Genomic DNA, 25,234 nt, shown 5'->3' on the forward strand with positions numbered 1-25,234 from the left:
GGGCCCTCACCAGACACCATATGTCTCAGCACCTCGAACTTGGACTTCCCACCTCCAGAGCTGTGAGAAATACACGTCCACTGTTTATGCCACCCAGTCTATGGTATTTGTTGTAGCCCCTGAGCTGACTAACACAGCCATATCCATACCTTCAGGTCCAGTGTTCGCTCTTCCACTCTCCAGTTAGGGCCCAGAGTCCAGCCTTGGCCCTTCACCCCCAACTTCCTAAGCCATCTCTCTGTTCTACCAGCACTTATAAAACTGGCTCAGCACTTCAGGTACAGAAGGCCCAGGATGATGGTACAGGTGAAGTGGGCACTCACCCCAAACCTTGGGCAAACTCTAGTGGAGTCCGATGGGACTGAATATTTTGTTCCACTGCGTGATTGAAAACAATCACGTATGAGGTCATATCCAGACACCAGCTTGGGGGGAGCACACAAAGGAAGAACACTACCATTTGTTAATACCTACACGCAGGCATGGTGCCAGGGGCTTTACCTGCATTCCCTGCCTAATAGTCACATTGTAGAGATGAGAAAACTGGAGTTCACAGAGGTCAAGGAACTTACTACACTACACCAGGCCTACCTAAAATAAGCCTCATGTTCTTTCTAGTATGCAAGTGTTTGAATAAATGATAACCAACACTTTTTAAAATTTTTTATGTTTACTATTTTTGAGAGAGACAGAGTCCGAACAGGGGAGGGGCAGAGAGGGAAGGAGACAGAGAATCTGAAGCAGGCTCCAGGCTCTGAGTTGTCAGCACAGAGCCCTACATGGGGCTCAAACTCACGAGCTATGAGATCATGACTTGAGCCAAAGTCGGATGTTTAACAGACTGAGCCACCCAGGTGCCCCAATGATAACCAACACTTTACAAAGCCTTGCAGGGAGGTAATGTGAACAGCATCTTTCCACAATCATGGAAAGAACTCATAAACTTGTTCCTAGAGAACTACATTCTCATATATTTACTTACAAAAATACATTCTTACATATTTATTCATTTAGAAAAAAATCATTAATTTATTTACTCCTAGGAAGTTGTTGCACTCAAAGTCAAAATGTGAACTGGCAAGAGTCCACAATAGTTGTCATACATTCAAACGAACTCCTCGGCTTTTGTTGGGGTTACAAATAACTAGTTTAATATCTCTAAGATTTTATATTAGTATGAACAAGCACTAAGAACAAACACATCAATAAAAAAGACAGTTTCCTAGGATGACAGAATTGTGAGTTGGTTTTTTTTCCTCTAACATTATTCTTTTTCTGCAATAAAATCATCACCCTCACCCCAGTAACTAGGAAATTTTGATTTTGGTTTATATTCTGCTGTGGTGGCAACTGCCAGCACAGGCAGTAGGCAGGGCGAGGCAAGGCGAGGGAGAGCGAAGGAAGCCATACTGAACTGGGGACCAAGGGAAGAGAGTTCTAGTCCTTCACAGGCACTAAGGGGCTGTGAGACGCTAGTCTACTCAGCACCGGTGAGCTTCAGCTGCCCCATGAGAGCTCCATGTTCTGTGAGGCCTCATCCCCCAGTCAATCCTGTGACTACTGGAAACACTTTAGCAGGGGCTGGTGACTAGAGCCACACACTTCCGAGAAAATGGTGGGTGTGTATTTAAAGAGGATTATCAAGGGAAACATCTATGGGTAAAAACTCATTTGTCTCCATTTAAAGAGTCGTGTTTATCTACATGAGGTTCGTAGAGGGAATATCTAACGTTTTACAATTATTCTGAAGAGGCTATAAATAGGCAGGATGTGAAGTTAGTCAGCTATGCACTAGGGCTCACCAAGAAGCACATGTATGCAACATGTTCAGGACTATTTGTAAGCTGTTTTGTTTCTGGCACAAATGGAGAAAGAAGGGAAAAAAAAGTCTTGGTAGATCCAATCATTACAGATTTCAGCTGTACAAATCAAACAGGAAGCTCACGAAGAATGCAATTTAGAAGCATTTAAATCAAACAAAACAAAAAAATCCCTATTCTGGGCATATATACGGACAGCTGCAAAGCCAACTGTGTTTTTGTTTTACTGCAAATTGTTTAAAGTCACCAACAGAGCAGAGTACAAGAGACATCCAAGGGGACATGTCCCCGGTCATTAGCAGTGTCTCCGCATTCCCCCTCCCTGCGTACTCAGTTAACACAGACCAACTGGTCTAATGAACACCCCTGTGGCACCCACACCAGGCTCTTCGGGAACAGTGTGGACAGAGAAAAAGGTGAATCTTTCATTCATTAGAAGCAAGAGGCTAATGCTCAGAAAACCCAACATGGAAGAGGAGGAGCAGGAGAGGGCGAGGCTCTCAGCCCAGAAACTGCTGCTTCCCAGACCTCACCACCAGCCAGTGCCTCGGAGATGTTTTCAAGCAGTTAAAGGATGAGGGGCAATCTGTTGTGAGTAATGATCAAAGGAATTATGTCTTTAAGGCTGTGGGTTGGCACAGGGCATTTGTCAAAAGAAAAAAGCCACCCGTTCAAACCTACCTAGGTATCTCTTAAGTCCTAAACAATCTATCACCTAAGAGCTCACCATGCTAAGAAGCCAAGCAGAACTACTTACTAAATAAACATATTAATTACTTAAATACTTATTACGGCAAGTGCATCACTTTCCATTGGCCATATTTGCAATAAATTAGAGCTTATAGATTTTTAATGTAAATTTTTAGAGTATGTAGAAGGCTCTAGAATGGTAATGTTTATGGGCCACAAGGAATAAGGCATCCCTTTAGTAAAGAATAATGGTTTAAAAAATAATCATAAAGAGGAAGGAAGGAAGCAAGGAAGGAAGGGGGAAAAGAAAGAAGGGGTGAAGAAAGGTGGTGCCACAGGTAGCTAGTACACATTCTCTGGAGCAAGCATATAAGAGTTTCATGTGGTCTTGGATTAGTTACTCAAGGTCTCTAGATCCCAGTGTCCTCCTCAGTAAAATAGAGTCATGAGATGAGGATCAAAAGAGTGACACACATAAAGCACTTAGCATGTGCACAAGAAACACTGAGTCTTAGTGACTGTCATTCTGGACTGAGCTCCGTTCCGTCTCCACCCATAATGAGCTGTGTGGTCTGAGGCAAGCTGGTTTTCGTGGCTGAGTATCAGATTATTCACTAACAAAGGAGGAGTCTTGATCTCCATGGCTTCTCCAAGCTCAAACCCTTTCTGACAACGTGACGTGGTTAACAACTTCAAACTTTTAGGCTTCTGGTACCCACACCTTTCTTTTAGGATTTATCATTCACAGCCATGACTTGATTGATACCAAGTGTGTGATCATAAACACAACTGCACAGTGTGAGACTGTGCCTTATGGGAACCCCAGAACCTGCTTCGTGACGATCCCTCTCACAAGTGGTTTCCAGGAACACACAGTGGCAAAAAAGGAATACGTGGCAAAAGAATCCATGTGTTGCCCTTCCAGTGGCTTTCAAACGAGGCTGTCCCCAAATCAGAATGCTGGTATAGTGTGTGTGCTGTGTCCTGGAGCGATGGAGCATATGTAAATTAAATTCATTTGCCATAACTACCCTCCTTTCAAAGGAGCTCTCAATTACTTCCTGTTGGAAACACTGCAAGAATCTATCCCTTCTGAGCCCAACAATGAAGCCAAAAAGTTGCCACTGAATCTATTTCTCTTAAATCAGGGTGGAAGAGAAACTAAACTAATTCAGATTTATCATTCTCCTCCCGCTGTTTTAAACTCATCAATGACTTACCTTTTCTAAGGAAAGATGGGGCTTAAATGTCCTTACACGTCAGGAGATTTAAAGTGACTATTCAGAAGGATAATCTGCCATGGTGTGCACCATCGCATGGAATTCGATCACAAACCCACGTTATAAGCTCCTAATTTAGGCGGCGGCCAGGCACCCAAGTTATGTAAGCAACAGGACAGGATTTAATGCTGCTGCTAACTAAGCAAAACTTACAATAAAATTAACCTGACACAGTAGCATTCATAAAAGATTGTGCAAAAGGCAATTCGCTCTAATGATAAGAAGTATTCACGCACAATACCTGGATGAAGCCAGACCAATTTTGCTTCTCTATTAATCCTCTAGACGTCCCTAAGCTGCATCAACATGGCTGGCTTTCCCCGATCCCTGGCCAGTGTAAATTCCATATCCCTCTCACTAACGATGTTCATGAAGAAAGAAGGATCAACAAACTCTCATGAAATACGTGATTTGGGTAAGAGTCCTCAACAGGGACTAACAGACATTAGGGGAAAGGACGAAGTGGAAATTCACAGTGGAAGGATCAAGTAGTCACCCCGTGAACGCAGTGACCCGCCACGGTATCACCGAAAGGGAGACACCCGTTTTCCTGAGATGGTGCAACGTGAAATACACAACCCCACCAACAAACTGATCCTACCCAAATAACTGGACATGAATCTAATCCAGCTCGAGGGCTAATTTCCGGTGTACAGACCTACAGAGACGAGTGGAACAGGTTTAATGTTCCAAGTCCAGAATGTGGGCCACTCTCCAAGACAACTGACCTGATTCCTCAACAAATCAATAGCTTAGGGAGAGAAGGGTGGGGCAGAAGAGCTCTCCAGAGTTAAAAAGCTTCAGGATGCTCACAATCAAATGCAAGTGTGGGCTCTGTTCTGAACCCAGTCTGAAGAAACCTACTGTAGAAGACATTTTTAAGTTAACAGGTGGACAGCTACACTGGGGAGTTGGGAATTCTACAGGTCCCTGGGTTTCCACCACCGTTTGCCGTCTGATGCTTCTGAAACTGCACGTTCAGGCGCCCCGCGATGAAAGGGCGCATCGGCAGAAAGTAGGGTACGGATGGCTGGGCCCCACCAGGTCCTGTACAGGAAGAGGAAACCCTCAGGTAGGAAGACTCACAAGATTCACAGTTGGTAGAAAAAGAGGCAGTTCCTGGGGTTACCCAAAGAAGAAGTTTACAGGTTCCTCTAGTTAACAATTTTTGCCAATAGGTTTCCAACAGCCCCCAGCTTCATCTGAAACCCATTCATGTAAAAAGCATAAAGTCACTGCTCTGAGCAGGAAAATCAGCATTCGAAGCAAGTTACCTGTGTACTGGGAGAAAACATAGGACCAACACCCAAGTGGCAACCTCCCTGTTGCAGTCTTGAGCGGTCCTCTACCTACCGCCTTGACTGCCTGGAGAGTTCTGTCGAGTTTCTTTTGGCTTCTCACCTTTCTTTGTTTCAATATATCTGATGGAAAGGCACCTGGGTGGCTCAGTCCAATTCTTGGTTTCTGCTCAGGTCACGATCTCACAGGTTCGTGAGATCAAGCCCCAAGTTAGTCTCCACGCTCACAGCACAGAGCCTGCTTGGGAATCTCTCTCCCCCTCCCTCGCTCGCTCTCTGCCCCTCCCCCACTTGCTCTCTCTCAAAATAAATAAACTTTATAAATAAATAAATAAATAAATAAATAAATAAATCTATCTATTGGAGGTGTAACTTACATAATGTAAAGGGCACACAGCTCCATCAATTTTTACTCCCTGAAATTTTAATTTTATTTGATTGGTCTTTCCCATATAACATCCCCTCTCCTCGAGGCTAGTAGGGCCAGTCAGAAGCAAGCCTGGAATGGAAGAACAAACAGGTCAGGGCCTGTTTACAACTCCCAAGCCCCGCACGCTGGTGGCCTCCACAGCTGACGCATGCTGTCCGGCCAGCCAAACAGTGAGCGCGAGCCGACGGTGATGGCAACTGAAGATGCGGCTTCTTTACTGCCACCTGTGAGTCTCTAACTCTGTCCCCAAACCTCACTTTCCCAAAGCTTCCAGCTCAAGGCACAGGGCTTTTCACCTGCGGCTCAGTGGAACCCCTCCCAATGGGTGCAGAACACTGGCCGTCCCCTTTCGCCAGTTCCAAACACCTGCCATTTCACCACTTAATCTTCTTTTAAGGGGCGCCTGGGTGGCGCAGTCGGTTAAGCGTCCGACTTCAGCCAGGTCACGATCTCGCGTTCCGTGAGTTCGAGCCCCGCGTCGGGCTCTGGGCTGATGGCTCAGAGCCTGGAGCCTGTTTCCAATTCTGTGTCTCCCTCTCTCTCTGCCCCTCCCCCGTTCATGCTCTGTCTCTCTCTGTCCCAAAAATAAATAAAAAAACGTTGAAAAAAAAAAAAAAATTTAAAATGCGGCAGACGCCCCTGTGGTTCTAACCCTATGGAGACTTTTAAAGATCAGAGGGAAATCTTTTCAGATCCAAATGTAGTATCATTGTTTCACTCTTTAAAACCATGTGTTCTAAAATAAAGAGCAGCTTTTATGTTTGCTATTTTGAACTTAGTAAACAGGGACCATAATTAAAAATCCCTAAAAAATGAAAGGTACTACACTTTCACGCAGTTAGTTTAACAATGCCGTGATCCCATTTTAGAAAGTGAGGAAGCTACGGGGCCAGTAAAAAGTGTCTCCCCAGAAACGAAGGGCAGAATCCTGGTGTAAAGTTAGTCCTTATGCCTAAGAGGTTATCACTCATGATGGCTAAAATTATATAACCAGCTCCTACCAAGCTCCTTGACAATCTAGGGGGGAAAAAAAGAAAAAAAAGATAAACAGAAAAACACATAGGAGGTGTTTAAAACATTTTGAAAATTTTCAGAATATTAGGGATACACACAAAGAATTCTTCAATAGGGAATATGAAATCCTCCAATACTAATTATATGTGAACAGGGAAAAATACTGTTTAAATACAGATTTTGTTACAAAAAGGGGAAAATGTATTAATGTATAATATAATTATATAAACATCTTGAAAAATGCATGATGCCTAATTAAATTACATCCATTAATAAGGCAGTAGCCTGGGGACAGTTTGTACAAAAATGGCATTTCTGGTAAACATAATATTTAAAATACGACTCAAATACACAAGCTCTAATGACATAATTATGTGTTTTTAATTTGGTGCCATCCTTACGTTATGCCTAGAAGAAAGCAACTTCACAAATGAATCACTTTTAGACGCTATAGTTTCCATATGGCAATGCCAAAATAAAAATGCAGAGCAGATATTCTCCTTAAAGCTATAGTTTTGGATTTACCTGGCAAGTGCATTACCCCCACTGGGATCCCAAACCCTTTCTGAGCCTAGAAAGTCAAAAGTGTTAGAACAGAGTCCAGGGAAAACAGACGCAGTTCTGCAGACAGAAGCCCCAAGTTTCATCATCGTAAACCTTGGGCAAGCTTTTTAATCTCTCTGTGCTTTAGTGTCTCATTTGTCAAACACGAATAATGCTACCTGCCTCACAGAATCACTTAGAAGATCACAGAAGACCATGAACACCACCACGCCCAGCATAACATAAATGCTCAGTAAATGCCAGCTATTACTATTTTCATCATCTTCTCAAGGCCCATCTCTGTGGAAATCATTCTCATCAGCAAAAAGCACCTCTTTCTGACAAAGGCAAAAAACATTCCTCAAAAGCAGATGCGTTGTGCAACAGTGGGTGAGCTGCAAACACATTCTGTTAAAATATACAAAGCAGGACACAACGGGCCGCATGTTGTGTGATTTCTTATGTGTGGATGAAATTTCTACAAAAGCGAAATTTTAGAGACAGAAGAAAGATGAGCGGCTGCCGAAGACTGGGTATGGGAACAGGAATGGACTGCAGAATCCATTTTTTAAAAAAAAAATTTTAATGCTTATTTATTTTTGAGAGAGAGAGAGAGAGGCAGACAGACAGACAGAGCATGAGCAGGGGAGGGGCAGAGAGAGAGAAGGAGACACAGAATCTGAAGCAGGCTCCAGGCTCTGAGCTGCCAGCACAGAGCCCAGTGTGGGGCTTGAACTCATGGGCTGCGAGATCACGACCAGAGCCGAAGGTGGACACCTAAATGACTGAGCCACCCAGCTGCCCTTGGACTGCAGAATCTAAAACAGGTCTGGGGTGATAGTTGTTCAAGCACATAAACTACACACTATAAAACTGCACACTGACAATGGGTGAATTGTGTGAATGTAAATTATATCTCAATAAAGCTACACTACCATAAAATAAAAGAGGTGTGTTTCCAAAAAGTTTGCACAGGCATTTCATACCACTCCGTGATAACAGCAAATTCAGGTATTTTACAGAACATAGCAAAAACAGTTCAGAATGCAAGCCTGGCAGGATCAGACTTGGATCCCAATCTTGACCCAGCTTCCTTCCGGGGCAAACTTTTCACTTCTCTAAGCCTCAGTTTCCACATCTGTGAAATGGGAATCTAAAAGGATTACTTTCAGAGGCTGCTGTGAGCATTGCATCATCCTCCCTTCCCCTCTGCCCCCACCCCCAGGGTTTTGCATATCAATAAATGGAGTCACCCTTTGTGCAGTTGCTGAGGCTAAAAGTGTGGATGTTATTGAAGATTTCTTTCCCTCTTGAATATTAGCTCCAATCCATTAGTGAGTCTTGATGGTTCCATCTTTTTTTTTTTTTTAAGTAGGCTTCACGCCCAGTGCAGGGACCAACTCCCTGAGTTGCAGAACTCACCAGCTATAGAGCATGCAAACTTGACCTCACCCACAAGACAGCTCTAAGAGGTAGTCAAGTGTGACTGCCTCCATTTTACAGATGAAAAGCAAATAAATGACCTGTTCAGAAACTGTACTAATTAGTGGGGAGCTTGCGCTTAGGGTTCTGAAATTTTTTTTTAATTTTTAAAAATTTATTTACTTTGAGAGAGATAAAGAGAGGGAACAGGGGAGGAGGGATGGGGGGTGCGGGGGGGAATCCCAAGCAGGCTCTGCACTGTCAGCATGGAGTCCAATGTGGGGCTGGAACTCATGAACCCATGAGATCATGACCTGAGCCGAAATCAAGACTCCGGCCGCTTAACCAGAGCCATCCAGGCACCCCTAGGATTCTGAACATTTTAAAAATCTAGGTCTCTCTCTCTCCAACACACTACACTATTTTGTGTGTCCATTAAAAAAAGGAAGAAAAATAAGAAATCTGACCACAGCATTAGCTATTTTAAATGAAATTAAGTTATAAGGGAAAACAATATTATAAAGAACGTCTTTCTACATAGACATATCCACCATGACACTCTTAACTTCCTCCAGGACATGGGAATTTTAATTCATCCACATTAGACATTCATAAACAACTTCTGATTATTTACACTGCAGGAATTTATAACATGACTCACTGTACAGTCTCATAGGCTCATCAGCATACAGCAGGCCCAGGTGCCTGGATAAAATGTTAAGTTTTAACCTTAACTCTTATGGAGTGTGCTCTCCGTTTCTTATGTTAATAATGACTCAGAAAGGTTTATACCAGAGTCACAGCCCTCTCTCCTATACACTTCATTATGACAAACCTTGTGTCCAAAAATAGAATAGAACGTGTCATTTCTAATATCAGAGCCAGGTTATCTTTACCAGGAGCTAGGTGAGGGCAGGTGAGGAGAAAAGGGAGAAGGAAGTCCCTCCCCCTTCCCTACGGGTCCCTCATCTTGGCACCACTGGGGGGGGGAAGGGCAGAGCAGAAGGGGGGTGTCCCGCATCTTGGCACCACGGCCACGGAGTTACTAAAAATAAGAATTATAAGACTGCAGGCAATGGCACAACAGCCTCCAGTCACGTGTCGGGAACCATGACCCTCTGGGGCTTCATGACCTTGCATTTGCCCCTGCCTTGCCGGGAGGTACGTCTTACTAAGTTCATCTCACACATTGAGAATACCAGAGCTCCTAAGGGTTCTGTAACTTGCTGTAGGTCACAAAGCTGGGGCCTGGATTCTAACTCGGACATGTCTGGCTTTAAAGCTCCAAACCTCTCCCCTACCCCACATTAAGAAATGCACCCCACTCCCCAGTCCCACCCTCCAGCCCAGGGCCGGGAGTGAGCAGGGTGGTCCCCGCAGAAACTTCGGAGCAACACAAGCTGGCACTGCCAACAGCAAAGATCATCAAGAACCCTCCAAATCACACGTACCTACAACCAGCCAGGAAGCAGACAGCTGGTCTCTAACCCGCATTTTCTCATTCTTGTTTTCTGAGGAGACATCACAACACGTCTTCAACCCAGAAAGTTGCCTAGGCTGGGCATCCCTCCTATTTAAGACCTCTGGTTCTAACGACGGAGTTTATGATTCAGTAGCACAAGCAGGAAAAGCACTGTGGGCAGCCCAGAGGCCCCTGCTGTTTCGCGGACTCTACAGGAGGGTTTTCTTCACACTGCAGAAGCCCAAGACTTTGCTACATTACTGTCACCAAACCACGCCTCCCTCCTCTTCCCCACCTACACATCACCACAGAGCTTAGGCGATGGCTACTGCTTTCCAAGTGCTCTGCACCCACTGCTTCCCCTTAAATGAAATCTTTAGAACAACTAAGGTGTTCACCTAGTTTTATTTTATTTTTAATATTTTTAAATTTATTTTGAGAGAGTACACATGCGCACACGGGTGGGGGAGGGGCAGAGAGAGACTATCTCTCCAGGCTCCACACTGTCAGCACGGACAGGACTTGAACCCATGAACCGTGAGATCATGACCCAAGCCGAGGCGAGATCAAGAGTCCAACTCTTAACCGACTGAGCCACCCAGGCGCACCATGCATTCACCTAGTTTTAAAGCAACATTCCTTTCTCTGAACCTCTCCCCTCCGTTTTCCCTCCTAGAGCTCACCAGAGTTTGGAAAACATTCTTAAGTCTTCCCACAAGTTCCCCACAAACCCCATCTTATCTTCTCATCTGGAACAGAACTTCTGGTCACCACAGTCATAGTCAGTGCCCCTCCCCCCTCCCCGCATGACACTAGCCCTCAGCTCCTGGGAATCCCTCAGGTCAGGACACCATGTCCCCAAACTGGTTTCTTGAGGTTCACCTCCAACAAGAACATGGGGACAACACCATCCTTTCCCCGTTTCTCCTGGATCAGGGCCACAAAGCGCCCTGACCCCTCAGCCACACTCCAAACAAAAATGAAAGGTCCTCCTCCTGGGTTCAGCCCCCACCCCTACCACCCTGCTCTTAAACTGCTCAGCCCTCAGCAAAGCACCCTCACTTCCCTCCCATGCCTCTCCCCAGCCTTCGCCTTGAGTTAGCAACACGACCCCTCAGCCTTGGCTGGGATTTAGTCTTTCTTTCGGAGGCACCTTAATTCACCAAGAGCTACTTTCCCCTCACAGCCCTTAACATGACTGTCATTGAACCATGTCTGTGTAATGTTGTGCAATTCTTTAAACAGCGTCCTCACCCGTCGAGCCATGAGGACAGGGACCGCATCCGCTGTCAACTACAATACACCCAGTGCGAGGCCAGAGCTGGCACAGAAGAGGCTCTAAGTAAATGTCTGTTACATGAAGGAGTGAATGAAAAGCAAAGCTTCCCCCACCAGCCTTAGAAACAGCCCCTCGCAGATTTGCCAAGGCTAAATGGCAACCTACACCAGCTTGCCAAATTATTTCTTTTACTAATGGGAAATGAAATCAGAAAGCTTCAACTCCTTTTCAGCCGAGTGTCCTCGGTATTGAGCATAAGGAAAAGTTCAGATGGATAAGGCCCGGCACTTTCTGCACCAGAAAGGAAAAGGGGAGAAAAATGATTTGCTTTCACAAAGGAAAAGCAAAAATAGGCCAAGATAAGACAAGGAAATTATACAAGACAATGAAGCCTCATCGGGTCATTTGAGAACCACGTGGCCTTGGGCTGTGGTTCACACAGACTTCTCATTGGCACCGAAGCTTTCTCAACACAGATGCCCAAAGTGAGATGCGAAATAGGCCAGTGTCCACAACTACTTTCTCTAGACTTCAAGAGGGGTGGCCACCCCCCAACATATCTGGGGACTTCCACAAATGCCTGAAATCTAGATCTTACTGAACCAAATTTCCTGATCCATTTTTAACAACATTCTGCACAGAGAATCCTGGAAGGAGGAAGGTGCAGACCGGACGTTAACAAGAACACTAAGCCACAACAGGACTCTACTGTAGACGTTCTTTTCAGAGAAAAGTCTTCTACCCTGAAACCACTCCCACAGAAAACCAGTATAAATCTTTTCCATAAATTCTTTTCACTTGTGACATTTTAAACAATTAAGAAATCAAAGAAATGAATGAATAAGAGCACCCATCCTACCACAGTTCAGGAACAGGATTTCCCATAGCACTTCCCTAAAACATAAACCAAGTCTACTTTTAAACATCCCCAAGAGTGGTTTCTGCAGTCCACAGGGGCAAGAGGCTGGCCGTCACAAACAGCCATAGCAAGCCCTTAACACTGGACCACTCCCAAATTTTACGCCCCTGCCGCCTCACCCCAGAAACGTTATTGAAAAAGAACAAAGCTACTCAACTCTGACCTCTAGTCCTGCTGGGTTTACGTTGCGTTTACAGTGCTTAAGTAGTCTAAGGCCACAGGAGGGTTGAAAAATAATATCTAGAATTCTGAAATGTCCTATTTGAGTTTCTTTTGACTTCTGTATGTGGAAAGGCCCCATTATTTCTGAAGGAACGCTGATCATTACAGCAGACAATGTACTTCTCCCGATAAACTTCACACCCTGACTTACAGGTCACTACTGAGCTGCAAAAGCTCCCTCTAAAGCATGTGTGCAGATAAAGAGGCCCCAAGTTAGGAACAGGAACAAAGAATGCACCTGATAGTTCTTAGCCACAACTTCCTTCTCGTAAGTTCTTCTAACTTCGAAAAGGACTGCATCATCCTCACGATCAATCTACTTCTAAACAGTTGTCTCCAAGACCTCTTTTTACTTTGCATGGAGTAATGAAGATGTCCAGAAACTTTCCAAGTGGAAATTGTAGAAATGAAATGTCCGAAAACTTTACAAGTGGTAAACAGAAGTACGTAATAAAAGCATTCAGTGCCAAATCTGTGGTTGAACAATGTGTTGTTTTTTGGCTTTTTTTTTACAGAACATATGCACTCAAAACCACTCACTACTCACAGGGAAATCCTTTTTTTTACTTTCTCAAGGCAAAGTCTTTCTGAAGTAAACCTGTATCTGGCTATAAAACCTCTATCATTCCTTGTTCTACAAAAAAGGTGTCCTTCCATCAACATTTCTTATGAAATCGGAGAAGTTTACTTTTTAAATATTTTAAAAGCTAAAATACCTTTTTTTAAAATAGTCAATCCAAAACTAGTCCTGAAACCTGAATAACACATTCCCTAAAACTTTTCTGTCAGTTCATTCTTCCAAATTAAGTGGAAACTACCTTGTTTTTCCTATTTCTTCCCTCCCCCCTTCTGTACAGGTGGTTTCTTGTAAGGCTATAAGAAAATATATTTCAGACAACTTGTTGGTATTAATTCTGTGTGAAAGTGGCTAACCACTATTGTAGACTATGGATATATTTCAATCTGATGTGACTGGTAAAGATTAAGAATCAGTAACTCATTTATTCTCTCTCTCTCTCTCTCTCACACACACACACACACACACACACACACACACACACACACACACCATGGCTGCCAAGTCATAAATCAAGCTAAAATGCCTTCATCCTCAGGGTATGTTTGGGCAGTAGACATTAAGTGACCTTCTTTTCTGTGTTTTTTTTTTCAATTTTATAATAAACGTACATAATTCTATACTTGAAAGTTTTCAACTTGAAACTACTAAGAAATCTCCAGACAGCCATCCCAGATACTATTTCAACTTAAAGCAACTTGGATAACTAAGATCTCCAAAGTCATGGCCAGGGCAACGTGGTCAGGGGAGAAAACGAACACCCCCGTTGGTGAGAAATCCTCAGGTTAAAGAATGTAAAGTCTAACAAGCATCCCGTTTTTCTGTATTTCCCTTTAATATCATACTCAAATCACAGAACTTTGCTCTACCGTCACTGACTTAAGTCTTTCTGAAGAAGGAAGGGTATGGTATCTTGCCGCTCAGAGTAAGATCTGCAATTTATATCAACAGGATTCCTCTTCATATTTCAGAAGTGGCTCTTACCATCCCCTACACAGCGTGTCAAAACTTGGCCACACATATCCATGTGATCCCCGAGGCACCCGAAGATGCTTAGCGAGATACTATGGGAACCAAATTTCTAGGACTTAATGGGTGCAGACGCCGCCCAAGATACATACCGGGTTTACTGGATGAGTAGCAACGGAAAGGAGTCAAAAATGGAAAAGTTACTTGCAGACTGTTTGGAAACAGTGCGACAGTCACCTTTAAAGCAACGGGGCAACCCCCACCCCCCTCGGCCCCTCCTTTGTCTGCCCAGGCACAGGCTCGCTCGGGCCCCGGAGCCCGCTCCGGCCACCCCGAGCGCGCCCGCGCAGCGAGGGGCAACCGGGCGCCGAGGGCTCGGCATCTGGCCACGCGCGGCGCACCCGGTGGGCAGCGCATCCCGCTCCAGGCAGGGTCTCTCCATTTTCAGGGCCGAGGAGGCAACAATAAGCCGAGCCGAGCGGCCGCCTGGGCTCCCCTTCCTCGCGGCGCCCCCCCCCCGCCTCCCCCAGCACCCCTCGGGCGGGGGGGCACGGCACCGGGCCCTGCCACGCCCCAGCCCTGCACCCCAGGCCCTCACCGAGCACGGCGCGGGGCGACCGGGGCTCCCCGCACGCCCACCGCCCTGTGCGTCGTCCTCTCGCGCACGCACGGACCCCCGCCCCACCGCGCGCGCCGCTCTCACGGCCGGCCGCGGGGAGGGAAAGCCGGCGGCCCTTTCCGCCCTGGGGTCCCCCGGGCCGGGGGTCGGGGAAGGGCGGGCGGCCGCGCAGTCTCCCCGGAGCGCACCCGCCTCCCCCGAGCTCCCAGTCTTTGTGTGCAAAGTAAGTGCGGTAGGCGAACCTACCTCGGCGCGCTCACAAAGGCGCGCGGCTCCCTCCCCGGCGCTCGCTCCGGGCGGCCGCGGCGGCGCCCAGCGACCCGGCAGCTCAGAGCGGCCCCGAGGCGGCGCGGGCGGCGGCTCTGACGACGGCGGCAGCGGCGGCCAGTCCAGCGCTGGGCGGCTCTTTCACACCCCGCGGCCCCGCGGCTCCGAATTAAGCGGCGGGGCGGGGCGGGGGCGGGGCGCGACTGCGGAAGCCCCGCCCAGACCCCGCCCCGCCCCGCCGCGCTGGCTGCGGGCTCCGCGCATGGGACCGCCGCGGCCCGAGGGGAGTGCGCCACGCCAGGCGGGGAGCTCGGAGAAAGCCTGGGGATTTGGTTCCGGGAGGTTTTCCTTCTGTTGTTCTAGTTTGATTGGCTTCAGAAACTTGGAAAGAGGAGAGGGAATGTTGGGAGAAAAAAAACTAAGTGTCACCAGATGAGAGAGAGAAATGGGAAATCGAAGGTGGCGGGAGCACGTTCCCGGAGCCCACAATTAAAGATCTCTCTCTCCCCCACCTCTCTCTGTCTCGGTCTCTCCCCTGAACTAATCGGCTCTCGGCTCGTGGGTGTCTGGCCTCTGTCTTCACTCCACGCTTGTGAGGTTTAGCGAGACTGTCCCCATTGAAATCCTACAAATATGTCACAGAAGAAATCAGGGAGGAAACAGGTTTAATTGTATAAATTTACTGTCAAACCAGGACTTGAAACCCGGTGACCTGGAAATTTACCTAGATTCCTTCCCTGTCCCCACCCATCAAAGAGTAATTGGAGATTTGATTTGTGCACAAGGAGGAAAGGTTTGTTTCACCTTTTTTTTTCCTTCTCTGATTTTCGTTTTTTACAGCTCTCTTACAGCAAATTGCTTCTCTGCCCAACCCTAAGACTCTCAGATTACCATGTGCCTGAATCACAACAGGTACAAAACTAAGAAATTGAGAGTAGCAAACAAGGACAGGTTGATGGGTTTTAAATCAAAAGCTTTTTAATTTTCTTGGCAACAGACGCATAAGGTTTTATTTATTGGGAAGTTTTTCAGACTAAAGAGCGTGGGTCATGATCACACAGAACAGTCATATCAGTTATGGATTTCAGTAAACAATTACTCCAAAGATGCTCTAAAGCCAGCCCTTTAAGGGCCTGGCCATCCTTAGGTCCCTGAAACCCACTGAGGGGTGGAATCACCTGCCACAGGATTTAGAGAGTAAGAGGCTGTGTGAACTTTATCCATAGTGTTTCCTCTGAGTCTTTCTTTTCTCGCTGTCCTTGGATTGTGTTGTTTCTGTAATTAATGGGTCCACCAGTCACCAAACCAGAACTGGGGATCCAAACTAAATTCTCTATTCACTCCTCACAAGGGAGCCAACCCCAAGTCCTAGGAATCCTACAGGGATCCTCCCCTTCCTACCCGCCCTGCCACAACTGCCTTTGGGGTGTGTAACCATACCCTGGCAGTGGTCTCTCTCCCAACTGTCCCCAGCCTCCAATTACACACACTTTTTCCCTCCAAACTGCTTCCCAGTGAACTTTCCCAATACAAATCTGTTCAACTTTAAACCCTTTAACAAGTGCCCAATTCCTACTACATAATCAAGTCTAAGCTCCTTGCTACAGTACCCCATGGGGCAGTATACTTCTTGATATCACCTTGACCTCCTACATCCCCCAAATGCCCAGGGCTTAGCTCAGCCAGAATGCTATATTTGCTGAATGGCCCTGCTCTGTGAACACAAGAATAGAGGAAAGAATCTATCACCTTGCATAGTCTGGTAATTATTGCACTATATTGTAAATATGTGTCTTCCTTGAGCAGAGTTTGTGCTTGATATATACATATATCTTTACCCCTCATGCTTAACATACTATCTGGCATATAAGAAGCGTTAGGAACTGAATTATGTTCCCCCTAAATTCCTATGTTGAAACACTAACCCTCAATATGACTGTATCTGGAAATAGGGCCTTTAGGGAAGTAATTAAGGTTAAATTAGGTCATAAAGGTGGGGACCTAATTTGGTAGGACTGGCGGACCTTTTAAGAGGAAGAGACACCAGAGTTTTCTCTCTCTAAAACATGCAGAGAAGAGGTCATGTGAGGACACAGCTGAAAAACAGCCATGTGCATGCCAGGGAGAGACCTCACCAGAAACCAGCCCTGCCCCCATGTCTGTTAAGAAGCCACCATTATGGGGGCACCTGGGTGGCTCAGTCGGTTAAGGGTCCAACTTCAGGTCAGGTCATGATCTCAAGGTTCGTGAGTTAGGCCCAGAGCTGGGCTCTGTGCTGACAGCTCAGAGCCTGGAGCCTGCTTCGGATTCTGTGTCTCATTCTCTTTCTGCCCCTCCCCTGATTTTGCTCGCTCTCTCTCTCTCTCTCTCTCACTCTCACTCTCTCTCTCTCAATCTCTCTTTCTCTCTCTCAAAAATAAACATTAAAAATTTTTTTTAAAAAAGAAGGCACTATTTATGGCATCCTGAGTGAACTAATACAAGGAGCATGCTTTAAATTCTAGATTCTAACCTTGGAAAAGCACTAACCCACCAGTGAGCCTGTAATGTCCCCTTAAAGCAGCCTGGGACACTTGTATCATGCCAACACAGTGAGAAGAGCGCCTGGATGTGGTAAGTAACTACAAGGCATTTCCCCTGCCCTCTGAGAGGAATGGGAATATGTAGCTCATTCCATAGTCTGGGGTATAAATGTCCACAGGTTCTTAGCCATCACCCTACCCTTGTATCAGGAAACATAATTTAAACAAAAACAGTAAGAGGAGATCAAATGTTTTCTTTGAACTTCTTGAGTCAAAGTCATTAAAAGAAAGGACACTGGGGCGCCTGGGTGGCTCAGTGAAGTATCAGACTTTGGCTCAGGTTATGATCTCACTGTTCCTGGTTTGAGCCCTGTGTTGGGCTCTGTGCTGACAGCTTGGAGCCTGAAGCCTGCTTCAGATTCGGTGTCTCTCTCGATGTCATTCCCCTGCTAGTGTTCTCTCTCCCTCTCTCTCTCTCTGTCTCCCAAAAATAAAAATTAAATTAAAAAAAAAAATTAAGGGGCACCTGGGTGGCACAGTCAGTTAAGCATCTGACTTTGGCTCAGGTCATGATCTCACGGTTGGAGAATTCAAACCCCATGTCAGGCTCTATGCTAACAGCTCAGAGCCTGGAGCCTGCTTCGAATTCTGTGTCTCCCTCTTTCTCTGTCCCTCCCCTGATCATGCCGTCTCTCTCTCAAAAATAAATAAACATTAAAACAATTTTTTAATTAAAAAAAAAAGAAAGAAAGGACATCAGTTTACTAAATCCACTATTTTGGGATTAGCTTGTTTCTGCTCCATTCAGTCCCAGCGAGGCTCTGTCATGCATTTGCCAGAGACCAGCTTGTTGTGGGTGGCCTCAAAGTCCAGATGTTGACTGGAGCTGTCTGCTTGGGTACCTCAGATGCCCTGTACATAGCCTCTCGGGGGGATGGCTGGGACTTCCTCACAGGTCAGCTGTGTCCAGTGGGGGTGAAAGAGGAAGCCATAAGGCCCCAGGAGGGGCCTAGCAGGAGGTCTAGCAGCCAGGTCATTCTGTGACATCCTATCATTTGAAAACAACACAGAGCCAGCCCCAGTATGAGGTTCAGAGAAACAGACTCCACCCCTTGGTAGTAAAAGCAGTGGTCACATTACAAAGGGACCTAAGTACCGGGATCCTAGGACAGGAGGAATCATGGCGGTCATCCCTGCAAATAATCTTCCCTGGAATCAGAGTTGAGGAACCACATAGTGGAGGGTAGCTGCGACAGCTGAGAGCGGTAGTCTCAAGGGAAATCATTCTTATTTATAAACAGGCAAAAGCCACTTGGAAGTTGAACATAAAGCCCACAACAACAGATTCTATAATTGGTACTGGCCTCATGTACTGAACCGATAGATCAAATACTTCAGTTTTGCTTATTTGTCTTTGCTTTCAAATAAGAATGAGATTAGAAGGAAAAATGGCTTTAGGTCTCTAAAGAAGCTAAGCTTGACCCAATTCCAAATCAGTGTATTAGTTACCTATTGCTGCATAACCAATTACCATAGACTTAATAACATAATACAATACCCACATACCAGCTCATCTTTGCTTTAGTTCAGGCATGGCCGGGCTGGGTTCTCTGCTCAAGGTCCCCCAAAGCCAAATCAAGAACTTGGCAGAGCCCATGGCTCATCTCATCTGGAGCCCAAAGGTCTCACTGGCAGAATTCAGTTCCTTCTTTGTCCGGTTTGTCCAGTCTGTAAGATTAAGGTCCCCGCTTCCTGTTGGCTGTCAATTACCAGCCACTCTCAGATTCTGAAGGCTGCCCACATACCTCCCCATGTGGCCCTCTCCATTATCAAGTCAGCAACAGCACATCAAATCCTTCTCAGGCTTCCTCTCTGTGCCTCCCTCCACCTCCCTCTCCTTCCATCTCTGCCTCTAGACTTAGATTTACAGGGCTAGTGTGATTAGGCCAGGCCCTACCCAGATCACCTCCCTATCTTAAGGTCAACAGATTTGAGAACTTCTTCACCTCTGCAAAATCCCTTCACAGCAGTACCTCGGCGTGTGTACCTTTTAAAATGAGGAGCATCTAGAAAGGATCAGAATGATACATCCAAATCAAAAAGTATGTGCTATAAGCAACATCATGAGCTGTTACATTGAAATAGCTTCTTTGCATGAGCATTTGTGAGCAAAAAAAGTGGAACCACTTTATTAAATATACTAATGGCACCAACAATAAAAATGAATATTCTCCCCTTTAAGAGTCATCCACTGCAAAGCATTTTACAAACTCTACAACACAGCCACAATTCCTATTGAAATTGAACCCTCTGCCATTTCTAGGGAGCTTAAAGTTTAAGTTTTAATTTCAAAATCTTTAATATATGTGTTGCCTAAAATACTTAATTTGGCTTTTACAAAACACTTGCTCTTTGGTTATTGACAATTTTAAAATCAAAGGGACTATAAAATAGTGATTAGAAAGCTATAACTAAATATCACATCAGAATCAAGAGAAACAGCTGTTAGCCACATCAACAACTCCTGAACGGTGCAAAGATCTGAGTTTTATGTCTTTCTCTTCACATGAATCCAACACCAGGAAAGAGGATTTCCTGAGAGTCTTCCTGTATAGTAAAACAAAAATCTCTAAAAAGCAAGAGGGAGAAAACCCCTCAAACCCTCATCCTGCCAAAAATATTAAGACATTTTAGTAGTAGATATTAACAAGTAAACAAACAACTTCATGTTTGAGCACAATGAAGATAATTCCTATGTTTCCCAATTCAAATAACTAACATGTAAAATAAAGAGCCAGTTCACTGAGAATATTCTACATTTTGCTCCAACTTTCTTTTCTTCTTTCTAATATGCATTCCAGATACATACATTTCTTTTACCAGAAAGTATTCCTTAAAACTCTTGCATTGGTAATAACTAGTTAAATGCCACTTATATATTCTTATCTACCTTTTTTTTTTTTTGAGGGGGGGGCACAAGACAGAGAGCACAAGTGGGGAGGGGCAGAGGTAAAGGGAGAGAAAGTATCAGAGAATCTTAACCAGGCTCCACGTCCAACACAAAGTCCACAACTGTGAGATCATAACATGAACCAAAATTAAGAGTCTGAAGCTTCACCCACTGAGCCACCCAGGCACCCTTATTCTCATCTACCTTTTAGGCGATGCATAAAGTTCATGGAGTAATGGAATAAAGACTAAGTTGGACAGAAAAGATTTCAATCATGGCTCTGTTACCAACTAGTTTTGTGATCTCGGATGAGATATTCAACTCACCAGAGGCTGTTTCCTCTGGCTTTGATGGTTAGTGATGGTATAGCAATCTATATCCATATCTATATCTACCTATATCTTAGGTAAACTGATGGTTACCAAAGGGGAGGTAGGCAGGGGGGTAGCTTAGAAAGGTGATGGGGATTAAGGAGGACACTTGTGATGAGCACCGGGTGTTGTATGTTAAGTGTTGAATCACTAAATTCTACACCTGAAACGAATATTACACTAAATGTTAACTAACTAGAATTTAAATAAAAACTTGGAAAAAATTATGGCACTTTTATATACATATAGACAGAGGTGCATGTTTCTTCTATAGAAATTATAGTATTAATGGTGTTTCTGTTGCTGTCCAGGCTTGGCTGGATAGGAAGACTGCTCCATCCATTTTGAGTTGACAGCTAAAGTCCAAACTGCAGCTAATGTTAAATCTTGACAAAGAAAGTTTGCTTATTAACTCTGCTTAGAGAATCGTATCACCACACATTAGAAATGCTAAGGATTACTGGGCTTTAAAAAATGCTCTTCGGGTGATAACATTCTTTAAGTTGTTCCACCAAAATTTAGCATGAACTACAATTCTAACTAATGTTAATGCTCACTGGATAATGTTGATAAAAAGCTAAACTGTATAAGGAAAAAGAAAGGAAGAATGAATAGCCAAAGGACAAGAGCCCTTGTCCGACAGCTGAAGGCAGTTCCTGGAAGTGTTTTGTAATGTTGCCTGTTCACCTCAAGACAGCCACCCTCATAGCTCGGGACAACCTGGCCTGTCCTGATTCCAACTTGCCCCAGTGACCAGCCTTTTTCAAGTCAACAGCTGAGACACATGGCAGGAAACAGAACTTTGACATGCACTTTACCTCCCCAGCTCATTTCTCTCTACAACAACTGCTTATGGCATCTGCCATTGCCTGCATGAGAGCATAAACAACTACTTAAAAGGATAAAAGAAAGACTCTGCAGAAATGTAAGAAACTATCTTTTTGTCTGAAAGACCAATACAATTGACAAACCTCCATCCAAAGTGATGAGAGACAGACACCCAGAAAACAATTAGGATTGAAAATGGACACATAACTATTGATACGCAAAGGCTAAAAAGTAAATGCAGAAACACTGTGAGCAACTTTATTTGAAAATTCAGACGATATAGAAACATCCCTGCAAAAATACAACCAACTCAGGATTATATAGGAAACTTGGAGGGTCCCATAAACTTCCACTGAATTGAATTAGCAATTAGATTTCTCACAGAATGGGAGGAATCTAGTACTATGAAAATTGATTTTAAGAATTATTTGCTGGGGCAGCTGGGTGGCTCAGTCACCTGAGCATCCCACTCTAATTTTGGCTCAGGTCATAATCTCACAATCCTGAGACGGAGCCCCGTGTTGGGTTCTACACTGACAGCCCAGAGCCTGCTTAGGATTCTCTCTCTCCTTCTCTCTCTGCCCCTCCCCCCCAGTAATTAATTTAAGTAAATTAATAAACTTAAAAAATTATTTGCTCATGACAATTTTAGCTTGGTTAGAAATATTATTAATCTCTTTTGACAGTTTATCAATGGGAATAATGAAAAGCAAAACTCCTCTTTTCACTGCTAACTTCTCTACTTACCATATATGCCTGTCCCCTTACCAAGAGGACCCCTGATGGTCTTGAACTCACAGACTTCCAGATAATCTTCATTTCCTCTCTCAGGCCCCACCTCCCTGTAGGTCACAAAACCAAACCATTGCTTTCTCGATTATTTCTCTCAAATCCCCATTTTCCTCTTCATTTCTATCAAATTCTGCCCAGGCTATAGATACTTCATACTCACTGAATGGACACCCACAACACCGTCCTTCTACCTGCCCCACACAGTGAACACTGCCTCCCAAGTCATAGCTCCAGCAGGCCACATCCACCAGACTAATACAGTACAACAAATTATACAAGGCTTCCACCCTCTGATCCAGAACACTGGCCTTTATTTTACTAAAATTCAAAGTTACTGCTTTCTTTAAGAAATGGCTCTCTCAAAAATAGAGCTACCATATGATCCAGCAATCCCTCTTCTGGGTATATATCCGAAGGAAATGGATTCAGTACCTTGAAGAGATACATGTATTCCACATTCATTGCAGCATTACTCACAATATCCAAGATGTGGAAACAACTTAAGTGTCCATCAACAAATGAATGGGTAAAGGAATATTACTCAGCTATAAAACAGAAGACCATCCTGCCATTTGTAACAACATGGATGAACCTGAAGGTCATTTTGCTAAGTGAAATAGGACAGACACAGAAAGAAAAGAACTGGGTGGTCTCACTTATATGTGGAATCTAAAAAAGTCAAATACCTAGAAGCAGAGAGTAAAACCATGGTTACCAGAGGTGGGGAAGTAGGGAGAAAGGGGAGGTGTTAGTCAAAGGGTACAAAATTGCAGTTATATAGGACAAGTAAGTCTAGACATCTGATGTACAACATGATGACTATAGTTAATAATACTTTACTGAATACTGGGAATTTGCTAAGATAATAGATTTCAGATGCTTTCATCACACACACACACACACAAATGGTTTAAATGGTTTAACTATGTCAAGAGATGAATTAATTGCTTTGACTGTAGTAATCATTTCATTATGTATATGTATACCAATCAGCATGCTATACACCTTGAATATATACAGTTTTTATTTTTAAAAAAGAAATGATTTTATTTTTCCCTAACCAGTTGTCCTGAAAGACAATGCTAACAAATTCAACTGAGCTGAATCTATAAAGGCAGGGGAAATTCACTCTTATAGAATAATGAATTCTCCCATGAATTATAGTTACTGATCAGAAATGAGAGAAGAACTCCACACATCCTCAGAAATAGTAGCTTCTTAAGTGTTTAGAAGGAGCTGGGTCTCTAATATTCTTACTTATAAACAATTATCAAAACATGTCTAGCTAATGGTTTCTGAATTAGCTCTTTTCTTTGTATGTTTAGGATGAAAATAGATGAGCTAGATCATGAAGAATTCTGAATATTTCTTTCATGAAGTTTTTTTGATCTATTTTACTACTTTGGATAACAAATTTAATTCAATTCCTGATTTTTCCTATCTGAGCAAAATAAAACTGAATCACAAAATAAAACCTTTAGTAATCGATAATCATGTGGATTTGGAATGAATATTTTCTTTTATTGTCCTTATTTACTTTTGAACAAGTCGATACTCTCAACAATGGGGAAAAATCAGATTTTTTCACAATCAGAGAGAAGTCATCAAATAAGATAATACAAAATGCCTTGGAGAACAGTGCCGCACTTTGTGTAAGATAAAGATACTTGGTTTGCCTACAGAGAGCCAAATATTACAGTGATTAGGTCCACAGTCCAACAGATTTGATTATGTGTTGTGTATCCCCTGTTCCCCAGCTGAGTGAACTTGGCCAAGTTATCCACTTCTCTAAGATTCAGGTTCCTCATTCGTAAAGTGGTGATTTATTCATTTATATTTTTAATTTTTTTTAATGTTTACTTATTTTTGAGAGACAGATAGAGTGTGAGTGCGGGAGAGGCAGAGACAGAGGGAGACACAGAATCGGAAGCAGGCTCCAGGCTCTGAGTGTCAACACAGAGCCTAACGTGGGGCTCGAACCCACAAACCGTGAGATCATGCCCTGAGCCGAAGTCGGACCCTTAACCAACTGAGCCACCCAGGTGCCCTAATTTACTCATTTATTTAACAAATATTTCTCAAGCATGTTCTTTGTCCCAGGTACTATTCTACTCCCTGAGAATACGATAGTGAACAAAGCATAAAATATCGCTACGATTATGGGGTGTATATTCTAAAAGAGAGAATCAAGCAAAAAAGGGAGAAAGGAGGAAGGAAGGAAGAAAAAAGGAAAAAAAACCAGAAAAGCATATAGTATGTCAGATAGCATTCATTATTGCTATGTTAGAGAAACACATAATAAAGCTGAGACAGGGATGAGAAGTGGCGGTAGGACTGTGTCATTTTAAGCAGCATGGCAAGGAAGGCGTCTCTGAGACGATGACATTTGAGCAAATGCCTGAAGGACGTGAGGGGGTTCCTTGTGCGGGCTTCTGGAGGACAGGCCCTCTGGGCAGCTAGACTGGTAAGTGCAGAGGTCTTGAGGCGCCCACGGAGCAAATTCCAGGCGCGGCAGGAGGCCAGTGTGGCTGGAGAGCCAGAGCCAGGAGGGATGATAGATGATGAGGAAGGAGAGGTGCAGAGGAAAGCACAACAGATTAGGTATAAGGCCCCGTGGGCTGTGGCAAGAAGAGCCTGGCTTTTTCTCCGAGCAAGCTGGGAAGCCACTGGCAGGTGTGGAGCAGAAGACAGACCTGTTCTGATGCACATTTTAAAGGCATCACCAGGCTGCTGGGTTGAAAACAGACTGCAGGGGAGCAAAGGTGGAAGAACACTTAGAAGGCTTGTGTACTGGGGAGGCTGGGTGGCTCAGGTCATGATCTCGCTGTTCCCGAGTTCGAGCCCCCCTTGAGCCCCATGTTGGGCTCTGTGCTGACAGCTCAGAGCCTGGATCCTGTTGCAGATTCTGTGTCTCCCTCTCTCTTTCTGCCCCTCCCTCTCTCTCTCTCTAAAATAAATAA

The 25,234-nt window shown here is 44.5% G+C and overlaps 1 protein-coding gene across 2 annotated transcripts in view; it reads right to left on the reverse strand.

Moving 5' to 3' along the window:
- The window catches only part of FAM107B (family with sequence similarity 107 member B), a 160,005-nt gene that overhangs the window by 63,847 nt on the left and 70,924 nt on the right, over positions 1-25,234 (reverse strand). The window contains exon 1 of one of the 2 annotated variants that reach the window (XM_049624629.1): positions 14,791-14,965. The exons of the other annotated variant lie outside the window; for it this stretch is intronic. The gene's annotated coding sequence lies outside the window, so the exon portion shown is untranslated. Of the gene's footprint in view, positions 1-14,790; positions 14,966-25,234 lie in introns of those variants that run through there. 2 annotated transcript variants of the gene reach the window in all.

This window comes from Panthera uncia, chromosome B4, assembly GCF_023721935.1.
Source record: "Panthera uncia isolate 11264 chromosome B4, Puncia_PCG_1.0, whole genome shotgun sequence".
NCBI classification, from domain to species: domain Eukaryota; kingdom Metazoa; phylum Chordata; class Mammalia; order Carnivora; family Felidae; genus Panthera; species Panthera uncia.